Raw genomic sequence first — 7,829 nt, 5'->3', positions numbered from 1 at the left:
GTCGGGGTCCCTGCCCTGGGACGTGCCCCCAGCGGGCTGCCTGTCACACCCCACACACCCCACTCCACACACTGCACCCGGTGATACACACACACCTCACCCTGTCCCCCCACCTCACCCTGCCCTGGGACGTGCCCCTAGCGGGCTGCCTGCCACACCCCACATCCCACACTTCACCCGGTGATACACACACATCACCCTGCCCACCCCACCTCACACTGACCTGGGACGTGCCCCCAGCGGGCAGCCGGCCACACCCCACAACCCCCACTCCACACACTTCACCCGGTGATACACACACACACCTCACCCTGCCCCCCCCCCCCACCTCACCCTGCCCTGGGACGTGCCTGTGACGAACTGGGACTGTTGAATGCTGAGTGGGGAGTGTTGGCTGGGAAGGCAGGGGAGTCCTGTTCTTTTTATTGGGGGATGGGAGACTGGCCGAGGGAGAATACCTGAGCATGTAATGTGAGACCCCAGGAAGGGGTTAGAGGCCAGGTGTGACGAACTGGGCCTGTTCTCACTGTGGTCTGTGAATGCTGACAGGGGAGTGTGACTAGGATGGTCTGCATTGCAGGATGGGATCTGCCCGAGGGCGCATACCTGAGTGTGTAACATGAGAACCCAGGAGGGGGTTGAAGGCGAGGCGACTCCTTAGCCCGGGAAACTGAACAAAGGCTGTGGGAGGGATCGCTGAAGGCAGAGTGCTGGAAGCAGGCAGGGAGAGAGGGCTGGGGGGCAGAGATGGCTCTGACCTCCCAAGGGGGGCTGGGCTGGGATGCCCGGGGACCCCAAGATGGACCTAACTGAGGGGGTCCCTGTTGTCTGTGCCGGCAAGACCTGTCTTGGACTGTATTCCTGTCATCCAAATAAACCTTCTGCTTTACTGGCTGGCTGAGAGTCATGGTGAATCGCAGGAAGCCGGGGGTGCAGGGCCCTGAGTCCCCCAATACTCCGTGACACCAGGTGACACCTTTGCCCGGGAAACTGAACAAAGGAAGGGGAAGGAGAGTTTCAGAGCTGGCTGGTGGAATGGCTGGGAGGCAGACGGGGCTCTGACCTCCCAAGGGGGCTGTGGTGCCCTGGGACCCCAAGATGCACCTAATTGAGGGGCGGGGGTCCTGTTGTCTGTGCCTGCAAGACCTGTCTTGGACTGTGTTCCTGTTGTCAGCCGGGGGTGCAGAGCCTTGTGTCCCCCCACACTCTGTGATAGTGCCCTTGCCCCCAGCAGGCTGCCTGCCACCCACACACTCATCCCCCTACACCCTCGGACACACCCCACTCCACACACCCCCCACGCCCTGCCCGTGGGACACAGCCTCACCTCCAAGAGGCTGCCTGTCACACCCACCACACCCTGCGACACACACAGACCACACAGCCCCCCCCACCCCCACAACACACACACACAGCTGGCATGTGCTCCCTCCCCCGCACCCCCATACACACCGCCACACCCTACAATCCACACAGCCCGACCCTGCCTGCTCCACACATGGCCGGGCCCGGCACCGCGATGCAGGCTGCCCGTGTGCTGGCTGATATAAATACCCAGCCGGGTGTTTTCTTTGGGAGCAGGAACGTCCCCAGAGCCGAACTGAGAGAAACCAGCTGCCTCCCCTCCCCAAACCCACAAGTGGGCCCCAGGCCAGGAGCCCCCGGCAGCCCAGAGCCAATAGCAGGGCTGCGCGGGCCCGGGCGGGGCCCTGAGCCCCAGCCAAACCCCACAGAGCCAGGCCTCAGCTCCCCCGCCACGGGATATTTATAACAACAAGCAGCGCCTTGAGCCGTGTGTACAGAGCAAGCCGGCCCGCGTGCCCTGCGCCGCCCCAGCCCCGCCACTGCATGCCCAGCTCCTGAGGGCAGCTTTGCTCCCGGGCCTGGGGCGCAGGGGGCACCGCTCCAGGGGTCTCTGCCCAGCCAGCCAGGCCAACACGCATGGCCCGGAAGGGGTTTCAGACCAGCGAACTGAGCTGCCAGCCTGTGCACTAGCCCCCCCCCCCGGGGCACAGACCCCCCCGGGCTGGGGAGGGGGGGGGTCCCAGCCCCAGCCCCCCACCTCCCCCGGGCACAGACCCCACTGGGCTGGGGGTGGATTCCAGCACCCCTCCCCCAGGACGCAGACCCCACCTGGCTGGGGGGATCCCAGAACAGCCCCCCCCGGGGCACAGACCCCACTGGGCTGGGGAGGGGGGGATCCCAGCCCCAGCCCCAGCCCCCCACCTGCCCCGGGCACAGACCCCACTGGGCTGGGGGTGGATCCCAGCACCCCTCCCCCAGGACGCAGACCCCACCTGGCTGGGGGGATCCCAGAACAGCCCCCCCCCCCGGGGCACAGACCCCACTGGGCTGGGGAGGGGGGGATCCAAGCCCCAGCCCCCCACCTCCCCCGGGCACAGACCCCACCGGGCTGGGGGGGATCCCGGCCTCACCCCCCAAGGGCACGGACCCCACTGGGCTGGGGGAGATCCCGGCCTCACCCCCCAGGGGCACAGACCCCACTGGGCTGGGGGGGATCCCGGCCTCACCCCCCAGGGGCACAGACCCTACCGGGCTAGGGGCGGGGTCCAGCCCTAGCGTCCCAGGGCAGATCCTGTTGCCCTCAGGGGCTGTGTGTGTGAGACCCGGTGGAGTGAGGGGTGTGCTCGGGAGATGGGGCTGTGAATCTTGGCTCCAGTGACTGCTCCGAGGTTCCTGTCCTGCCCCTCCCGCCCAGCTGGGGTGCCACGGCTCTGACGCCAGGATCCACTACCCTGGTCATGCCCCTGGGTAGCTCTGTGTAGGGGCGTCCGTCATGGCACTGCACCCAGCACAAGGGGCAGGGCTTCACCATGGCCCAGGGAGTGAGGGCACCACAGACGATCGAAGGGCCTCTCCCACAGGGGGGCAAGTGCACACCCACACTCACTGTCACACCCATTCACAACTCCCACGCACAACCACTGTCGCAGCTAGACACAACACCCACGCACAATCACTATCACCCACATTCACCCCCGGATGCAACTCCTGCGCATAATCACTGCCGTCACCACCCCCGACGCAACACCCAACACAACCATTGTCACACCCAGACACAACACCCATGCACAATCACTGCCACACCTGGACGCAACTCCCACACACAACCACTGTCACACCCAGACATGACACCCACACATAATCACTGTCACAGCTGATGACTGAATACATTACATCCCCCCAAGTCCTTGTCAGACCTGTTTGCAACACACTATCACTGTCACTAGTAACTGTTAATGGGGAGTCATCATCCTGTAGGGTTGTGTCTAGTGGGTCCTGCAGGGATCCAGTCAATGTTGTTGTGAGCTGGATGACACCTCGTGATGACGTGAATTAAATCCCATTGAGAGTGATAGGGGTGAACTCACCCTTGTAAGCATAAGCCCCTACTTGAGACAAAACAGGGGGTGTGCCCCAGCCCAGAGGCTTTTGGCTGAGTACTCTTTTCGGGGTGGGGGTGTGCAGGGAGAGCATCGAGACCAGAGAGGGGGAGAAGCAAGAAGGCCAAGCAGGAGCCTGTGAGCACAGTGGGAGCCTGGAAAAAGCGCGAGAGCTTTTGGGTCTGGTGCTGGCTGAAGAGGCTTGGGGCTGTAAGCGAAGACGCTGCTGCTTTTGATCCTGGTTCCTCCTCTGTTCAGGGAAGCAGGACTTTGTACAGTGCTTGTAAATAAACAAAGAAAACACCAGACCGTGTCAATGTCTTCCAGCCAGAACATCCCCAGGACCCCAAACTCTGACTGGCTGCTTGGGTCGAGAAAGGGCAGCACTGTCTTTATCAATGCTCTGGAAGGAAATCTAAAGTCTGTACTGCTAACGTGCAGATGAAACAACATTGGGGGGGTTGGTGAATGCGGCTGGGGACTGGCTGTTTACACAGAGCAGCCGGGGTCGCTTGGCAAGGTGAGCTCATTTGAACAACGGGCATTTTAACACAGTCAGCTGCCCGTCATACAGTGAGGAACAAGGACCCTGTCCTGGAAAGCGGGGAATGAAAAGGACTTTGGGACCTGCTAGATAACCAGCTGGACATGAGCTCCCAGCGCGATGCTGTAGCTACGATAGAGAACGTGGTCGATCCTTGGATGTCTGTGCAGGGGAAGATGGAGGTAGAGGAGAAACCACCTCTGTATACACATTCATGAGACTATTACTGGCTGTGTCCAGTTCTGGCGGCCACACTTCCGGAAGGCCGCTGACCAACGGAGAAGGGCTTAGAAAAGAGCAACAAGAATGATTCCAGGTCTGGAAAACCTGCCTGGCAGGAAGAGACCAAAGACGTTCAATCCATTTAGCTTAGCAAAGCGAAATGTTAGCGGTGACTTCGGGCATGGGGAGCAGCTTTCTGACAGTAGCTGCCTCTTTATCCTAGCAGACGAAGACAGCACAAGATCCAATGGCTGGAAACGGAGCCAGACAGATTCCAATTGGATATACGGCTGTGACGAAGTGGGACTGTTCTTAATGTTTTCCTCAGTTTCCCCTATGCAGTTCTTAAGTATCTAGGTGGTGGGATAAGGGTGTATGGTTGCTGCAGAGCAAAGGGCCAGGGTACATAAATTCCCGACACTCTGTCTCCTAGCAACTGATGGCCTGGGCCCCTCCTCTGCAAAGGTGCCAACTGAAGGTGTTGGAGACAAAGGGATCAGGTGACCTCCTGGCCTGGGAAAGAGACAAAGCCCAGAGAAGGAGGGGCTGGACGGGAGTTTGGAGCTAACTGGGGACTGGAAGGGAGGGCAGACAGGGATCTGCCTCGCTGGGCCCTGGAATGGACCCAGTGGAGGGGTCCCGTTCGCTGGACCTACAAGCTCTGTGTTAGACCGTGTTCCTGTCATCTAATAAACCTCTGTGTTACTGGCTGGCTGAGAGTCACGTCTGACTGCGAAGTGGGGGTGCAGGACCCTCTGGCTTCTCCAGGACCCTGCCTGGGCGGACTCGCTGTGGGAAGCGCACGGAGGGGCATATGCTGAATGCTCCCAGGAGAGACCCAGGAGGTGAAGCCGTGTGAGCTTCCTGCCCTGAAGACGGTCTGCTCCGAGGGAGAGGAGGCTCCCCAGAGTCCTGACTGGCTTTGTGGGGAGCAGTTCCAGAGCATCGCCCGGGGACTCCATGACAACGGCACCAGTGTTTAGCAGTGATGGGAATTTAACCGCAGGAGCAACTTACCCAGATTCGCCATTGCTGGGAGGTTTGTTGAAACCAAGACTTAGTGTCTCCTTCTAAAAGGTCCACTGGCTCTCCCAGAAGTGCTACTGCAGGAACCCCTGGCCGGGCTGGTGGCCTGGGAAAGCAGGCGGGCCAGTCAGCTTGGATGGTCCTAATGGGCCCCTCTCACCTTGGCAGCTACACACGAGAGGGTCACACAGCTCATTGCTTCTGCAGGTCGAGCTCATCACACCGGCCAGGGGCTCTGTGTGTCCTGCCATCCCCCCACAAGCGCCCCTCCCCTCTATTTCAGGAACGCCCTGCAAACCCCTGCTGTCAGGGGCTCTGTGTCCCCCCCACATTCCCCTCTCCCGCATCCCAGGGACTCCATTCTCCCACCATGTCATGAGCTCTGTGCGCCCCCATTCTCCCCTTCCCTCCCCATACCGGGGTCCCCCTTTTCCCCCGCCTCCCACCATTCTTATTGATTTTTCTTTCATGCCGGAAGTCACCCTTTGAACTCCACTGGACGAGGGCAGAGCTGAGTTGGGGCTTGTTCTTAGCAAGGGCCTTTGCTCTCTAGGCAGTTTGGCTGGTGGTTCTGCTAACCAGATTCCAGGGGCTCCGTGTCTCCCTCATTTGCCCCCTTCCAGCTTCCCGCTTTTCACCACAATCAACGGGCTCTGCCCACAACTGTCTCAACTGTCCCTGGGCCTGGGTCCTGGAGCTGCTGTGGAATTGGCAGCTAGAGAAATGCCTGTGAGCTGAGCGTATGGCTGTGCAAGCGGGGTCAGCGAGTCAGTGGATCACCCGCCACACCCACTCATGCACAATCCCCATTGCACACCCAGAGCCCAGCCCACACACTCAGTGGCCACACACATGCTGCTCTTCGGCCAGTTTCCGAGCGGCTCATTGTGGTTTTGCTCGCCCTCATTCCTGACCAACTCCAGCGACGCCCCAAAGAGGAGCTGCTCCCCCGAGGGCCGAGCGTCCCCTCACCTGTGTTACATTCACACTGTTGCTTCAACAGGTGCCACTGTGTGTCCTCACCAGGAACAGGTGCCTTCGTCCTGCATGTGAGCCAGCTACCCCGGGGACCTGTCCCGCGTGGCCACGGCAGCTGTGGTGTTAGCAGATGGAGCTGGGCCGGGTAAGCCCAGGCTGCTTGATTCACCACAACCAGCTAACCTGTGAGAAAACCACAGCCCTGCCCGGGCGGTACCTTTCCCCGTCAGTTCCCACCTGGCTAGGTGCTGGGGAGAACACCCCTCTGCCTAGTCTGGTTGCCCCCCAAGAGACACCCACACACCCAGGGCCAAATTCTTTGCTGGCATAAGAACTGGGCCAAAGACATGGAGTCTCTCTCTCTCACACGCATGCACTCCACTCTGCCTCACCCGAGGGCTCTGCCCAGGAAGCCTGGGGGAGTCTGGACTGTGCCATGCGGCAGGACAGACCGGATGGTCAGAACGGGCCCTTTCAGCCTGGACGTCTCCGACCAGTCTACACACAGGCCCCTTGCGCCGCTTCTGGTGTGTCACATCTCAGTGCAGAGTGGGTGCAAACAGCCTGAAACAGGCATGCTGGTGCTTGGTGCCCATGCTGCCCGGGCTGGCTGGGGCCTGCCCGGATCCCGCCCAGTGTGGTGCCGTCTGGAATTCCCAGCCCCGCACGCCGGGGAGAAGAAGGGCCCTTTGATTGCTGAGCGGCAGGTTCCTGCTGGAATGTGCCGGGCGCCTGACGCAGGCTGTTATTCCAGGCAGCTCTGCGGTGTGTGCCGAAGGGGCGACCTTGTGTGAGGGGGCACCAGCAAGGGGCTGGGGGACTCTGTTCAGCCTGGCTCTGCCTCCCTTGTCCCTCCTGCCCCCAGCACGCTGGGAAGCCCTCTGCAAGCCAGGGGCAGGGCAGCCTGGGGAGCCAGCAGCAGTCACAGACCTTCCTGCTGGCCACTGGATGGGAGCGACTGGAAAGGGCTGGGGGGACCCAGCTCCCAGCGACGGGTGCTGGCTGGGAGGGAGGAGGAGGAGGTGATGGCGCCGGAGGCAGACGCTGGGAGCTGAGTGGAAAGCATTAAGGGCTGTTGATGTTGCCAGCCCCGCCAGCCAAGGGGGCTCCAAGTGGACACGTCTCATCTGCGTCCATCTGCCGAACAGCTGCTGGGAAAGAGAAACAAACAACCCTGGAGTTCTGGCTCCGTACACAGCCCCCTGTGAGTCATGACGGCTGCCAGCTCCGGCGCCACACACAGCCCCCCATGACGCTGCCATTGCCGGCTCCACACACAGCCCCCCTATTACGCTGCTGTTACCGGCTCTGCACACAGCCCTCTGTGACACTGCCAGTGCCGGCTCCACACACAGCCCCCCATGACAGCTCCAGCTCTGCCCACAGCCCCCCATTACACTCCTGTTACCGGCTCCACACACAGCTCCTGTGACAGCTCCAGCTCTGCACACAGCCCCCCATTACACTCCTGTTACCGGCTCCACACACAGCTCCCGTGACAGCTCCAGCTCTGCCCACAGCCCCCCATTACACTCCTGTTACCGGCTCCACACATAGCCCCCCGTGACAGCTCCAGCTCTGCCCACAGCCCCCCATTACACTCCTGTTACCGGCTCCACACACAGCTCCTGTGACAGCTCCAGCTCTGCACACAG

This window comes from Malaclemys terrapin, chromosome 6 (assembly GCF_027887155.1).
Source record: "Malaclemys terrapin pileata isolate rMalTer1 chromosome 6, rMalTer1.hap1, whole genome shotgun sequence".
Lineage (NCBI taxonomy): Eukaryota > Metazoa > Chordata > Testudines > Emydidae > Malaclemys > Malaclemys terrapin.
The sequence above is the reverse complement of the archived record's forward strand: the minus strand, read 5'-3'. Positions refer to the sequence as shown.